Here is a 15,218-nt window from a genome sequence, read left to right as displayed (position 1 = left end):
TGTGCTTCCAGGATGCACGACTGCCTGGAAACGGTTGTTATGGCAAACATGGGCAGGCAGCAGTGCTTGTCAGAAGTAATGAGTGTTGGGAAGCCAGCGGGCTTGGGGGGCGGTTTCCTTCCCGATGCCAGATTCAGCGGGGTCAGGGAGAGGCAGGGACACTGCCCCTCTGGTCTGCATCCAACACTGCTGCACCAGGCGTGGACACACGAGGGTCTTTTCTGGCAGGCTTTCATGCAAAAGAGCAAAGATGCACTTGGGCCAGACCCCAAAGTCCTTCAGACTTTCCCAGTGACTGTATGGTGAACAAAGCTGAGCTGCCACGTGGGTGCAGGACTGGCCAGGATGAGGGATCTTCAACCCATTGCCCACCAAGTGCTGGAAAACTGTGGAATTAGGTCCTGGTTTTTGCCTCCTGGGACCTGGGGGGCTCTTTATGGTCCAGGCTTCCAGTGCTTGCGTCCTGTGATGGCTTTTTGAATTTAGCCACCGCTTTAACCTGTAGCAAAGTGAACTGCCAAGCTGGAGCGAGGGAGAGCCCTTGATCTGGTGTGTCATTGGGCAAACAGCCCATCCAAAGGGGAGAACTGGTCAGGAGGAAATTAGCTGTTTGAGCCTCTTCCACTGGAGGAAGGAGCAGATACTTTTAAAAGCAGTTGCGTTTCCATAGAAACCCCGGGAAAGGGTCCTGCAATCACATGGGGGAAGGGTGGGGTTTTTTATTCAGTCCAAACAGCTGCCAAGAAGTTAAATGCTGAAGGTGATGTAAAACCCCTGTCCCACAGCTGAGCTGGGAGGGGAAGTTGTTTTTCTCCTATTAACGCTTTTACAGCTGCATTCAAGTTGCTGCGTATTTCTTTGACAGTTTGGGATGCTTTCCATGCCTGGTTCCCTTCCCAAAAGCAAATAACTCCCAAATGCTCTGCCATGCCTGCTGAAACGGAGCCCATCTGCACATGAGACTCCAGCATGCAGCCCAGGTTGGGTTAGACGGCGCTTCATCTCCAGATCATCTGCGTATTTTGGCATCAGTTTAATCCATTGTAGCTGCAGGGAGTGAGCTGAGCTGCAGGCTCACCTGGCCAAGTGGATAGGAAACTCAGGACTGGAGGGAGGGAGCAGACCACAGGGGAGCATGGGCAGTGGAGGGAGAGGTAAAGCTGAAGGGTTTTCCTCCATGCAACATGCTCCAGGTGATGTTGTGCCTTGCATGGTGTCCATGTGGGCAGAAGCAAGCTCAGTCATGTAGTGAACCGATGCCAGCCTCCTCTGCTCACCCTCTGAACTGGGTGGGGGTCTAGGACCAAGGAACGTCCGATAGCTGCTGCGTTTAGAAAAAAAGCTTCCAGGCTCATTAGCTCCTGAAGATCTGCCCCATCCTTAGGAAGAACCACTCCTCCCTTGCCCCTGAGCACACAAGGATGTCTCTGCAGGTTCGGATCTTGGCACTATCTAGCTCAGTCATCAATGACAACTGCTAGGCCTCCCCTCTGTGCTTTGACCCCTTCATTCCCACACATGTCTTCCTTTTTCAAGGTGTTGTCACCTGTAGTTCTTCCTATTTTTGTTAGGTCACCAGCATGGGCGGGACTCATACACTTGCAAGCCATGAGCTTTTAGGGGTAGAGCACAAGGTGTAGGTGGTCTGTCATCCCACCAGTACCCCAGCTCGGACAGACTTGCTGGAGCTGTCACTCCACTATTGCTCCATTCCATCCAGGAGCCTCTGAGCCTTTTATCCCCTCCTGAGATAACTTTGGACCCTTCAAAGCCTGTGTCAATGAATGCTGCAACTTGATTAGGTGCTGGATGAAAGAGTTGCCACTGCCTTAGAAAGGTCTCTGGGGCCACTCCCTGACCCCTCTAATGTTGCATTTGGGAAGCAGGTGCCCTGGTTTTATCTAGTTTATGAGTTTTATCATGTCCTACTCCCATTACTTCTTAGGGTTTTTTTCTGAAGCTCTTCTCCGTGCTTTCCTGCACTGCTAGCCAGCCCTGGCCTCAATGAGCACGACCACAGCCTTTCCAGGGCTCAATGTCTCTTTGTGAGAGAGCACACTTTCCTTTAATCTCTGACTCTAAGCCTTTTAAACCGTGCTTACCAGAAGAATTTGATGCATAACACATCCAGAAATGGGAATCTAAGCATTTGCTCAGCCAGGCTGAGAGCCAATAATTACTGAGTGGGAAGGTCAAGAGTTTTCTACCAACCCCAGCTGCATGGAGAGGACCTGACCTCCAAAACACCCGGGGAGCTTCACCGCTAGAAAGGGAGAGAGATGAGGATGGTCCACAGAGGGGATGGGTCTTGAACTTTATCTGCCAAGTGAGGGAGATCCAGATGGTATCTATAGACAATTGCTTTTCGACCTTTGCCCACTGGTGCTAGACCCTCCAGGCACAACTTGTTCAAGCTGGCTTTGGCAGCTGGGATTGGAAGAAGTTTCAGCAACCCTGTGATTCCAAGGTTAAAAATCACAATGCTCAATCTAAGCATGAGAGTCATGACAATGTTCTGGAATTATATTGTCAGGGTTTTTTCTGCCTTTTATGACATAAGCAAGAATAAAAGTACATTCCAGTTTTGGTAAACTTGAAGCCATGAAGGACAGTTGGCTGTAGTCCTTTCCCCCTGCTATCCAAACTGAGAAGCGTCCTAAGAAAACCTTGATTGCACAGAAATATATTTTTCCTCATGGCAAAAGTTTTGGTCTTAGTAGGAGTGATAGAAATATTTGTCTCTCCATGGCCGGAGCAATAACCTGAGGATCACCAGGAGCCATTCCATCTGATGTTTCTCATGTGTTACCTTGTGCTTTTGTAAGTCTTTTCACATTCGTTAGCTCCATGAACACCAAAAATAACAAACCACTACCCTGGGTGCTTTGAAACCTTTCATATCCATTAGCTAACCAACACTTTTATAACCTCATAGACTTGCTAAATGTGAATATATCTCCTTTATGGGTCTGCAGATGTTTGCTGCAGCCTTGGGAAAGAGGAGCTTCTGCTCTGCTTTGTTCAGACCATAGCAACAAGGGGACTTTCTGAAAATTAGAAAGAGACACTTAAAAAAAAACCCCAGATGTGCATACTGTTGTGTTTTCAGCCCTCTGAAGAACAGATACGTGCCAAGATCAGAGACGAGGGATTGGACCAGCAGCATTTGTCAAGGTGAGATAATTCACAACTTCCTAGAAATGCTTCAGCTGAAGCTCAGAGATCGTAAATAACTCGCTTGTACAGGAACATAGCTGGTGACAGTACGGAAAAATCATATTTCTTCTAGAATCAGAAAATGCCGTGCTTCTGCTGTTTGCGGGCCACAGCAAATAGTGCTGCTTTCCAATCGGGCCAGACAATCCTGCCAGGCTCAAGTGGAAAATGTCGTCAGCCCTAAAATCAGCAACACCGTTATCACTTTAAATTTGTCGCAAGGCCAATCCATTTTTGCTGTCACTCTTTAGCATCACGAAGGCCACAGCAGGGCAGGGATGGATAACGAACTACACTGTACTTGACCCTAATAATTCAGGTTTTCGCCTTAGTGAAGCACAAGAACCCTCTTGTGAAAAATTCATTATAGTCAAGCTACCTTTGGTCTGGGAGGGCAGGACTAGACACGTAAAGCGGAACTGCCCTAAAAAACCCATTGGCCCTACATGACTGACCACAGAACATATACGGTTTGCACCCACGATCCTTGCTGGATGTAGAAACAGTTTTAGCTACAGAGATCAAATACTTTTCCCATTCAGAACAGACAAGAAAACATGAAAATCAACATTCGTCATGAAATTAAATTTCTTTTCATCCACAATGAAACTTTTTGCTTAAATTGCTGTGAAGCTTTCACTCTTAACTTGAAATGAAGAGGAAGATGGAAGGATTTGGTTCACACACCTAGATGCCGAGAGCACCTTGATCTGGGTTTGAAATTATATTGCATTTCCAAACTGCTTCACAGTAAAATCCTTTTGAGTCTGAAATGAAACATTCTGATTTAAAAGGAATGTTGCAAAGATTCAATTTCAGCAGTTTCCGCGTCCCCACTTTGTTTTCACCGTAACTGCTTCATGCATGAAAGCAATTTTGAATTCTTCGCTTGACCACTTTCTGAGCAGGTATTTCGCTGAACTCCCAGACAGGTCCCATAATTGTAAAACAGCTTTACAAGGAAGGTACATTTGCATTACAGCACATTGCACAGATTTAACACTGGCAATGGTGAATAAAATCCTTTAAACACTTGTTAACTCTGGGAGAAGAAATGAGTTAAGCTCATTTGTCTCTTTCCCTAGATGAATTTTTCATTTTCTCTTTCAAGCCCATTGACGTTTGCGAAATGATTTTCTGGCATATGTTCAGTCAATAAAAACTGCTGCTGGATTTCAAGTCGCCACAAAGTAATGCCTGGCATTAGACATGCAGAGGGGTATGTGCGTGCATTGGGTTATAACAAAAATCCTTGATTTTTATCTCATTTGGATACACTTCAGGTATTGGTTTTTTGTGTCAATCATCTTCAGAGCTGTCAGAGTGGTTTGGGAACTGTGGCTGATGAATTCCACTTGTCTCCACCTCTGGAAGACGCAACAGAGAGCACCTTTAGAGATGTAATTAAATCACCATTGTCCTGATCAAAAAGAAAAACCCCAAATCCCCTCAGTTTAAACTCACAGCCACTAATTTACTCAAAACTTCCATTTCACACAGTTTGAAATCAGAGCCTGAGGCACCGCGTCCTGGAGAATGTTTGGCCGACTGGACTCACAACACTTCTTGAGATTTCAAAGTTTGGTTGCCACTTTGTGAAAAGGGAAAGAAATCTGCTGTGACATCTCAAGCACACTTTCACACGGGGAATGCATTTCTTTATTCCCTGTGCATCTCTATCAGATACCATGCAGCCTGATATTAGAGCGTGGGGTTTTTTTCAGCAAATGTTGGACTTTTCCTGTGAATTAAGTAAAGCAGTTCTTTGACAGAGAAATAAGGCTTTATATTGGCTCATCCTGTCAAACATTAAAATGAATTAATGTTGAATTAATGAATGAATTAAAATGGAAGCACGTTTCATTTTTAATTAATTAAAATTAATTAAATCTTATTTAAAAATAATATGTTTTATTATTATTAAATAATAAATAAATAAAAATAAAATCATAAAACATAAATAATACTTTCTATTATTATTAAATTAAGTTAAATAGATTTTAACTCATTAAAAATGACTTGAAATGAAACATGTTTCTGTAAACAGCCCAGTGCTAAGAAAAAGTAGAATTTGCCTCTGTGGACTTTGAAGAGGGAAGCAGGGGCGGCAAGGGGGAAAATCTCCCAACGACCAGCCAAACACTGTAAGACCTAATAAGGATGGATCATTTTCATTGGCCTGACCCAAAGTGCCATGGAAGTCATTGTGAGTCTCATCACTGATTTCGGAGTGCGTTGGGTAGAAGAGGCATAAATTGACTTTGCAAAGTCAATGGGGATGTATCGACTTGTATTGCTAAATACCTGGCCCTATCTACTGCTTCAGGATCCTGAGGCTGTGAAGTGAGCAGTCTTTAATTAGGAAGTAAGGCGGTTTGGAGCTCTATACCTCTATCTCCCCCCTAATTAATCCCAGGATTAATTTTAAAGCTTATTTCCCTCTTTCTGAAAGTTTGTATTCCAGAGATGCCCGACGCTGCGGCCAAGGAGAGCCGTACAACACACTGACTGCAAAAGGCTGTTTGGAGAAAGACAGCAGGCAGCAATGAGAGCTGAAACTTTGATTTTTAAAAATTACTAAATAACTAAATGAATTTTACTTCAAGACCCCAGCCTGTAAAGTGATGTTTCAGTGTGTATGTGGAGAGTGTTCAGGTGTTAGGGGACATATCTGTAATTGGAATAACTAAAGCTTGCCATCTGGAGAGAAAATCTGCTTCCTTCTCGATATGGCTGGGGTCACAGGCAGTTCCACATATGCTATCAACAGAGAATTTTCTTTCTCAGATACCAGCTGCTTGGTAATCTGTGTTTATCAATGAATAAGGGCTTAATTTGAGTCCTGGGTATTACTCTGCTATGGCTTAGGTGAAGGGCTTGCTTTTCATGCAGGGAAAAATTATGGTCATTGAAAACAGTCCCTGGCGATGGGTTCCAGGCAATATCCTGTGGCAAATCTTCCCTTGCTGGCTCTCGCGGTTTTATTGCCTTGAGATAATTGGTGATTTTCTGAATGCTTTTGTGAATCAGTGAGAAATGCTACTTTTTGTTCCAACAGTTAGTTTTCCACTGACTTGGTTGCTAGGGGTGGCTTGAAACTGAGGCCCAAGAATGACCTGAAAGTTCAAGGACCAGAAAACAGGTAAAAGGAGCCAATACTTATTCAACAGTCTGGTGTTCTGGGACACGACTGTTGCTTGCTGTAGGGCCATTCCCTGACTGTCTCTTTGCCCTGTGTCCCAGAGCCTTGGGAACGAGAAAGAGATCTGTTGACTGCCCGTGGTGCAGAAGGGCAGGGGCTGAGGTGCCCATTGCTCAGTGTAGGGGGATCATCGGGTTTGCTAAGTGACTTGCACCAGCAGCTTGCATAGACATCGGTCTCCCCTCTCTAAAAAAAATCGAACAGGGAATACGCTAGCTGAAGATGTTATTTTGGTCAGCGTGAGCTTTCACCTCTTTTAATGCAATAGTAAGGAGCTTTCACACTCTGGTCTTGCAAGTATAATAGAAACTATAATGTGATCTCCGTCTCCTCGCCAAGCTTCAGGATTTGGCGTCATCCCCTGTCATCGATATGCAACTAATGACTCAAGCCATTAAATTATCCCTGGTGCCTTTTCCTGCTGAGTAGGAGGAAAATACTTGTAATGGCTATTTTGGGGGTGTGCGTCTGTTTGTCTGAAAGAACTTTGAGCTTAAAGACATTAATCTTTCCAATTAAATTACACTTGAAATTTTCTGGGTGGGTGGTTTCCTTCCCTGTGATTGTGTCCTTGTGGCAGAGGTAAGGTGGTTCCCTGGTTGCTGTCCTTCTCCTGACCTTACTGCCATGCACCAGCCCCGGCCTGCTGGGGCACGGCATGACTTTGCTCTTGGTGTCGCCAGTGAGCCTCTTACTGAAGATGCTAGAGATCTCCATACTTGTACCTGCAATGTGGGCACGTGTCCACCAGAGCTGACATCCCAGGTTTGACAAAGACCCAAACACATCCAGGAATTTGCAAAGGCTCTCAGTTGCCATTTAACAAAGCAACGTGTTGACAATGCAACGAAAATTCCCATGTTTTTGTCAGATGAGTCGTCCAAGTGCTTGCCTTGACTTAGGGCTGGATTCTTCCTTCTTCTGGCAGAGGATGCTTGCTGCCTTGGGAAGCAGGTGCCACCGAGTCTCTTTTCTTTCCCTGGTTTTGGACCCAGTGAATCACCTTTCAAACAAGAAGGTTCATCCTGGGGAGGTCGAGCCTAGGTCTCTAGCACTGAGTTTTCTGATGTTTTGGAGTGTAGGGTGTGTGAATACACCTATGTGAACGTGCACAGGTGTGAATAGATGAGTGTTCATAAATGTTCATGCATCCAGAGCTGTATGAATGCACGCAGGAGGCTGAGGTCTTCCATCACCATTTATCTAGGCAGAGTGCTCCTGGATTTCATTGAAGGTCTGATTGAGATCTTTAAGGAGGATGCCTGAACATGCGGCTCGTTGTCAGTGCTACTGCTGCTCATGTCTTCTGCTTCTGCTGTCTGTCCTGAAGGATTTAGTTACACAGTTTTCAGAGCTCTGGCCTTGGGAACACCCTGGGCTCTGTTGCGTCTCTTCAGGGACATGGAGTTGGAAGTAAGCATCGTTCAGGCTCTGTAAAAGTTTAAAACTGTTCTTTTACTCAGTGCAACAAGCCAGAATTCAAAACCGATCAATGCATTTCTCAGTTCATAAACAGAATTAACTCTTTTCTGATACTGCTACTGGAAAAAAACCAGCTTGTCCTATCTGCTTTGCAGAGCCATTGGTTATCGTTCTGGATTGTCTACAAAAGATAAGGAAATGCTGCTTTAAAGTTGTTTGGTTTTTGTTTTGGTTTGTGTTTTGGTTTTGTTTTTTGTGTTGTTTTTTTCACAGAATGTTTTGGGGTTTGTAAATAACGTCAGGAGTATATTTCTACCCTGATCTGAAGACAATCTCACCTTTTCATCTCTACATCTAAATATCGCTCTAAATCTGGTCAAAATTATTCATTTCTTTGTTTGTTTGTTATTTCTGGGTAACTTCCTTTGAAAATAAGCAATGAATCTAAGCGTCTGGTCTCCAGTTCTGTTCAGCTGGTGTTTAGAGGACAAGGAAAATATTTTAAGGAAGAAAATTCTTCACCTGCTTCCCTTGTGGCTTCAAGGAATGGTGTTTGTGTTAATGTTGGGATTCCTTTGAAAGCTTCACCGGGAGACTGCCTCTAATGTCTTTTTTAAGAAGCACCCAAATAGCTAAAGAATAATCTGGATCTCACTGAAGCATTCAAAATGGGCTCTTTTAGAAAGGAGATGAGGATTTATGGCTAGTGAGTACTTGTTGCAATGAGCATGGAGAGCTGTGGCTCTAATAACAGCAAGATTTATGGCTTCCAATCCATCAGTGCCCAAGTTGCACGAGAGATTTTTATGACTGGGACTTTGTCAAGACAATGCAGGTACCTGAAGGTTAAGTCTCTATTTTCATGAATAAAACTTACAATTGGAAGGGTTTGGTTATCAGAAAAGACTCCTGAACCATCTGTAGATTACAGGGAAAAAATAGGTCTTGCAAGAGGATTTATTGGGAGGGAAGTACAGCTGAGGGTAGCAAGTCTGGTGGGGCATAATGAAATCAAAGGATGTTCTCAAGCTGTTGCTTGCAGAGAGTTCTCCTTCAGGTATGACACCCTCTTTCAGTGCCTGCAAATAAAGTGCTATGGTAGATCACTTGCTTTAAGACTCTACCGACTGTCACGCTGAGCCTGACACAGGGTGCCCTTGGGTGTGACAGGTGACATCTTCCCCCAATACAGCTGGGTCTTTTTTTCAATTAGTGTCATCATCACTTGCTGTCATGGTTAGTAATAAATGTCATGCGTGCTGAAGATCTGTCCCGGAGGGTCTCTGCTTGTAGGTCACCTCTCTGTCCATTTATTGCACTGTCCCTCAGTCTACCCATCCACAAAGGGCAGATCTGTTTTTCTATTTCTACAGTGTTCCAAAACAATTTCATTCTGCCTCTGCCTTTCCATCCATGGTGTGGTCAAGGTCCGTCCCTTGTTACCTTGTGGCTGAAAGGAGCAAGCCTGATCTTCATGTGCCTTTGCACAATGATGAGTTTTGCATCCGAGCCTGGTCCAGCCAACCTAGATCTGCTGTAATCAGCCAGGCTATAAAGGAGGCCAGTGAAACTGCTGAAAAATGGCTTCAAAGTACTGAAGAATGAACTAATTTTGTTTGAGTTTTCTTAGATCCCTTAGGAAAAAAAAAAACTTTTTTTCCCCCCCAGAAGTCTTTTGCAATATTCTCTTTATGTCTGTCTTTCCTAAGTAGGTTCCCATCTAGGTTTTTTTAGTAGAGACCTTTTCTCTGCTGGGAAAAAAAATGCTATGGCACAAATTTAATGGTCATCCATTCTGTCGCCAGTTGGCCAAAAAGCAGGAATGTATCACGTATCGTAGTACACGTTAATGTCTCCTGCCCAGGAGACAGAAGGATAGGAATGCAGGCTTTACCTCTTGTGCTTACAGAGATATACAGTCCCTAATAGCAAGAAAAATAACCAACTTCAAAACTGCTTGCAAGCTGAAATTGTTGTCATTGTGCTGTTTTGTCTGTCAGCTCCACCACAACCCCGCTGTCCCTCCTGAGCCCATGCTCTGTTTAATCCTGTTAGAGATCTGCTGCTGCTCTAGATTTTGCAGGTCTCCTCCCCTCCTCCCCAGACAACCTTGTTCATGCCTGGAGGAGCTTCAAAGCTGATAGGTGTCCAGGTTTTGCCTCTCCAATATGTACGCTGTTTGCTGAGTTTTATCCCAACCAAAAAACACTTCTTAGAAGCAAGGCCAGCTTGTACTACACAAAAATACCACAGCATACTCCCTTTTGCTAGTGTTTTCTCCTTCTGCACTAGCTCACGGTCACTAGTATTTTAGAAGCCATTGCCTTCCTGCTTTAATCATGCCTTGCCCCGACTCTCACAGACTTTCCTTTCTTAAGTACATGTTTCATCTCACCTAGATGCAGATGTGTAAGTCTGTTGTAGTCATTCTGGGCTTGCTTTGTAGTTGCTGAGGAGAGAAATGCTACTAGAGGGCAATTCACCTTCCCTATTCTACATTCACTTCCCAAGAGAGGCACCTCTTGTCCTTCAGGGCTGCCTCCTTCTCTCTGTTAACTACAAAGGTGGCCACTCAGACCTAGACTGGTTTTTGTTTGGCTCAGTCAAGCAGATGAATGCCCCACCCGTATAATTAACCAAAAAGAGCCCCAATCCTACACATGACACTCAGCAAAAGGGCTGAAAATGTACAAATGAATTCCCAGAGGTCCGGTTTAAAAGTACACTCCACTCCACTTAAGTCTAAAGTTATCCTAAATAATTCCTTCTGGCAGCTTAATGGTGGATATTTTGCTGTAGTGCTTCCTCTATGACATCTGCAATGACCTAGTTTGCTGTTTTTACAAATAATAATTTGTCTTAATTTTCTCTTTGAAGTAGCAAGCAAAAGAATAAATGAGTGAAATCTAAACCTGGTAACCTTGCTAGATATTTCAGGTCAATAAATTATCTTCATGCGTAGCTTAGTATTTCAGCTTTCCACTCCAGTGGATGAGGGCTCTTTAATGCTTGTTAAAATAGCAGAGACAAGTGATTGCAGTTTGAAGATGGAAACATTGAATAATGCAAAGATCTGTGGATTTTGTCATTTTACTTGGCTGGAGGAGAAAATCCTTTGATTCTCTCAGAGCCAGAGATAAGAAAAGCTTTCTTTTGAGTTAGGACTATCCACACTTTTGTGCAAAACTTGGTTCTTTAAAAGAAGAGAGGCATCATTGATGAAAGTGTTTCAGCTGGGCTATGCCAGGGCTGGACACCTCTGACCTGTCTTTCAGTTTAAAAATTCAGCACAGACTGAGGATTATTTCATCGGGAAGTCAGGAAATCTTGTCAGAAACACCATTTAGTGCTAGTACTGCAGCTGATGTTCCGGATGCAGGTTCTGGATGTCCTGGTGGCCAAAGCTGTTGCCCAAAGTTGATTTACTAGATGAAAACCTGATTCTAAGTACTTCAAATCGACATTACTCAAAGCAGAATGGTGTTTGTCAAGAGAAAACCAGGGGCTTTAATGACACAGAGATGTTCATGGAATGAGCCTGACTTCCCTGATTGTGTTATTTTCTCCAAATAAAAATCCTCAAGGCTGCAGACTTCTTTTAACAAGACATCACAAAGTTCTGACAAGAAACTAAAAAACTTTTAATGAAAACCAAGCTTTCTGCTTTTGTTATTTCCATTCCTCTCTACAGGCTTCTTGATAAACTGTAAATCAGGTTCTTTGGGGTTGATTTCATCTTCTCAAAACATCAGCTTCATATCTCCGTCTTTACAGCAACTGGTTTCTGGGTCTCGGGTCTCACTACGTATGGCCATCTGTGCAATCGGGCTGTCTCAGCTGTTGCCTCCTGGAAGTATCATCTCAAATGAGGTCCATCATTGTGAATCTCAGTACCCCGCATCCATGGCCATGGGCTCACATTCTTGGCACAGAAGAGTTGCACTATTTTTCCTTTCTGATAACCAGGGATGTATTCAACTTTTCTAATATTTTATTCCCCTGTCAACATATGAGAAAATAATAATTATACCCTGCTCTGCAGGACTGGGAATTATAATCAACACCAAAGCAGGATCTGTATGTAATTAGAAGCTTGGTTTAGATGCTTTTTTAGAATTTATCGCACAAGAAATTGCCAGTGTCAGCTAGCATGATTTTACCCAGTAAATCTAAAAGTGACACATCATTGTTACAATTGCCACTGCAGCAGCAGTTAATATCTCCACCATTTGCTGCAAAATGATGAAGATCAAAGACTGGTGGAAAAGTTCCACAAATCAGTCAGAGCTATCGTCCTCTTGTCCGAAAAGTTTTTGGTTCTCAACTCAGTTGCAAGGGTTTTGTCTGCACCTTGTCACTGTAAGGTTTAGGGCTCCTCGTGCCACCCCAGGGTGCAAAGGACCTATCTGAAGTTGGACAACTGAAGTATGAAGAGGTACTGAAGGTAGATTTCCCAGAAGGTGATTTGGGAGCCTTGATCGCAAAAGGGACATTTAGAAATTGAGTTGAAGAGCTCCAAAGAACTTATATTTCATGTAGACTAGAGCCAGTCTAGGGTTGGGATGCAATCTCATAAGACTTTTCAGCAATTACTTGACTGTAGGACCAGTTTCCTCATTTAACCTGCCTGCGTTTCACAGGGACAGATGGTCTCCATAATCTCCTCAGAGATCCACCTCTTGGCTTCAGTTACTCATGGCTCTCAACTATGCCACGTTCAGGTGTCTGCCTGTCACGTGGCAGTGGGATATTGGCCATGCCTGACGCTGGGGCATGCTTGGGCTCCTCTAGTTCTCAGGACAGTGACTCTGAAGAGGCAATGTTGGGCAATATGCTACAACAGAGGAAATATTTAGGGCTGCAGGAGCTGTCCATGCCAAAAGCAAGATGAATCTAGGTCTTGGTGCGCTTGGGTGTATGTTTACAATGCTGTAAGACACATGACGACCTGAAAGAAATACATCAGAGATCAAATGTTTGGAAGCTCACAGTAGCTAGAGGTGGAAGAGTACATGAGATAAACAATCCCATGCAATTTATCTGCACGAAAGGGACAGTGATTACATGACGGTACCTTAGCAGCCTCCTGCTGGCTGGATACAGTATTATGACTGTGGCCTTTTCTGCCTCATATATTCTCTCATTGACTTTCAGTCCTTAAGCTGCTGTTAATTTAAAAAGTTCCCTTGTTCACCTCTGATACAGACTCAGAGCTTTTCAGGCTGAGATGAATTGGCATCCATGTAAGAGCAATAAAACGCCGTGTACGGCGGTGTTTTAGCTGGCTCCTCTGAATCTTTTTTTCTAACTGCATGTTACTCTGCAGCTTAGGTGCAATGGATCCAGACCGAAGAGCACTGCTTGTGGGACTGCGCTGGCTTCATTAAGTGTGCACACGTACTACCTTGTCTTGATTTTTGCTCTTTTTTAAGCACCTGAGAAATCTAGACAAATGAGAGAAGACAGGAAAAGACCTTTTAAATGTATTATAAATCCCATTTTAACTCAAGTAATTATAACTGCAGCATAATTAAAATATTGTGTAGGAAAACAAAATAATCCTACCAAACTTAAATCCTGTGTGTATTAGCATATTGCCACCTGCAGACTTCAGAATCACTACACCTTTTTACCTCAAAGCAAAATGCTCACCAGCTTCTTTTGCAAGAAACACCAACCCTGCCAAGCACATCTGTCGGGCTCGTTGGGTCCTGGTCAAAGAGGAAAACGTCTCTTGTTGGTGTAAACTTCCTCTGCTCCCTTTCTTAAAGGTGAGAAAAAAACATGTTCAAATGTTGGCAACTACAAATCAAAATGTCACACCAGAAGAAAATCCTTGTTACATAAAACTTCTCATTTCATATTGATTGGAAAGTTCCAGCAGGAGAAATGAAAAATGTTGAACTCGATTTCATGAACACGGACTTTTTTCAGTTACAAGCAGCACAACAAGCCATCGTGCCTGCAAAACAAATGCAACTATTTTCTGACCAGCTCTAACTTCGTAATGTCAATGTCATAAATTTGCTGGAGGGAAAAAAATTTACACTGACTCTTCATCAGTCACAGAAAAGCACTATATATGTCAAAGAAAGTTTGAGGTAGTATATCCAATATAAATATACTCACACGTGTCAATCAAATTCTTTCAATATCAAAGTGGTTGAATTACCTTGCTTAGTGACATGGTATATTCTTACTGCAAAAAAATGAAGGGAAGGATGGATGTTTCTTCATGTCTCTAGCTGAAGCAGAAATTACAAGGCACAGAAATTACGGGGTGAATTTCTATGTCCTGTGTTATGCTAGAGGTCAGGGTAGATGGTGATGATAATATTTCCTTCCAGCCTTAAAAAAATGCATCTGTGAAAATACAATCAGAGCTTATGGGCCATTGAATCCGTGTGCTCAGAAATTATTTTTTTAGCAGTATAAATGACATTATCTGCAAGAACAAATAAGCTGCGTCTACTGGAGTCAGCAGTCGAGCCTGAAAATGGGAAAAGTATGAGGAGAGAATCCCAACCTGCTTAATTGCCTCACAAATCAAACATATGGGCAATAACTCCTGTTTAGGGGATGAGAAATATGATTACTGCTCTCTGCAGGAGAAAGACAGAGCTTTGACAAAACGAGGGCTGGTTTTTTCCAAGTGATCCAAGTGCCAGGGCCTGACTTGCCAGAACTCCTCAGGAAGGTCAAAGCTTTCACGTGTTTCAGCAGTTTTGTGCGGGTCAGGGTGGGTTCGCCAGGGAGGACTCGAGCTAGGGCAGCTTCTCTCATGGGGCGGGTTAATGTCCTTTTGTGTGCGCCAGGCAAAACACGGGGCAGTTTGTGGGCCATTCATGGAAATTAAAATGTATATGGGAGAAAAGATTTTACACGTATATAAAATGTACATTTCTTTCCAGCAGAGAAGTTTGAGATTTTATTTATGGGGCTGCTGATGAATGTATATAATACCCAAGAGAAAATTGTGTCAGTGGTCACATACGTTAAACTTCCAGAATGTCCTGCACAAAATATCTTTCCCTAAATATTTTTTCAGTAGAAGAAAAAGCACGTTTTTCTCAATTTGAGTATAACGAGCCTTGCATAAATCCCTTGCCAACTGACACAGGCAGATTCAGCCTCTGCTGGAGAAACACAAGGGACAACAGAGCATCACAGAATGCTCTGAGCTGGAAGGGACCCACAAGGACCATCGAGCCCAGCTCCTGTCCCTGCACAGGACAGCCCCAAATTCACACTGTGTCTCTGGGGGCCTTGTCTAAGTGCTTCTGGAATATCGCCAGGCTGGTGCCATGATGCCTCACTGGGGAGCCTGTTACAGGGCACTATCAGCCTTACCTGATGGTCTGAGGAGCCTTATCTGAGG

The sequence above is a fragment of the Phalacrocorax aristotelis genome, chromosome 23, assembly GCF_949628215.1.
Source record: "Phalacrocorax aristotelis chromosome 23, bGulAri2.1, whole genome shotgun sequence".
Taxonomy (NCBI): domain Eukaryota; kingdom Metazoa; phylum Chordata; class Aves; order Suliformes; family Phalacrocoracidae; genus Phalacrocorax; species Phalacrocorax aristotelis.
The sequence above is the reverse complement of the archived record's forward strand: the minus strand, read 5'-3'. Positions refer to the sequence as shown.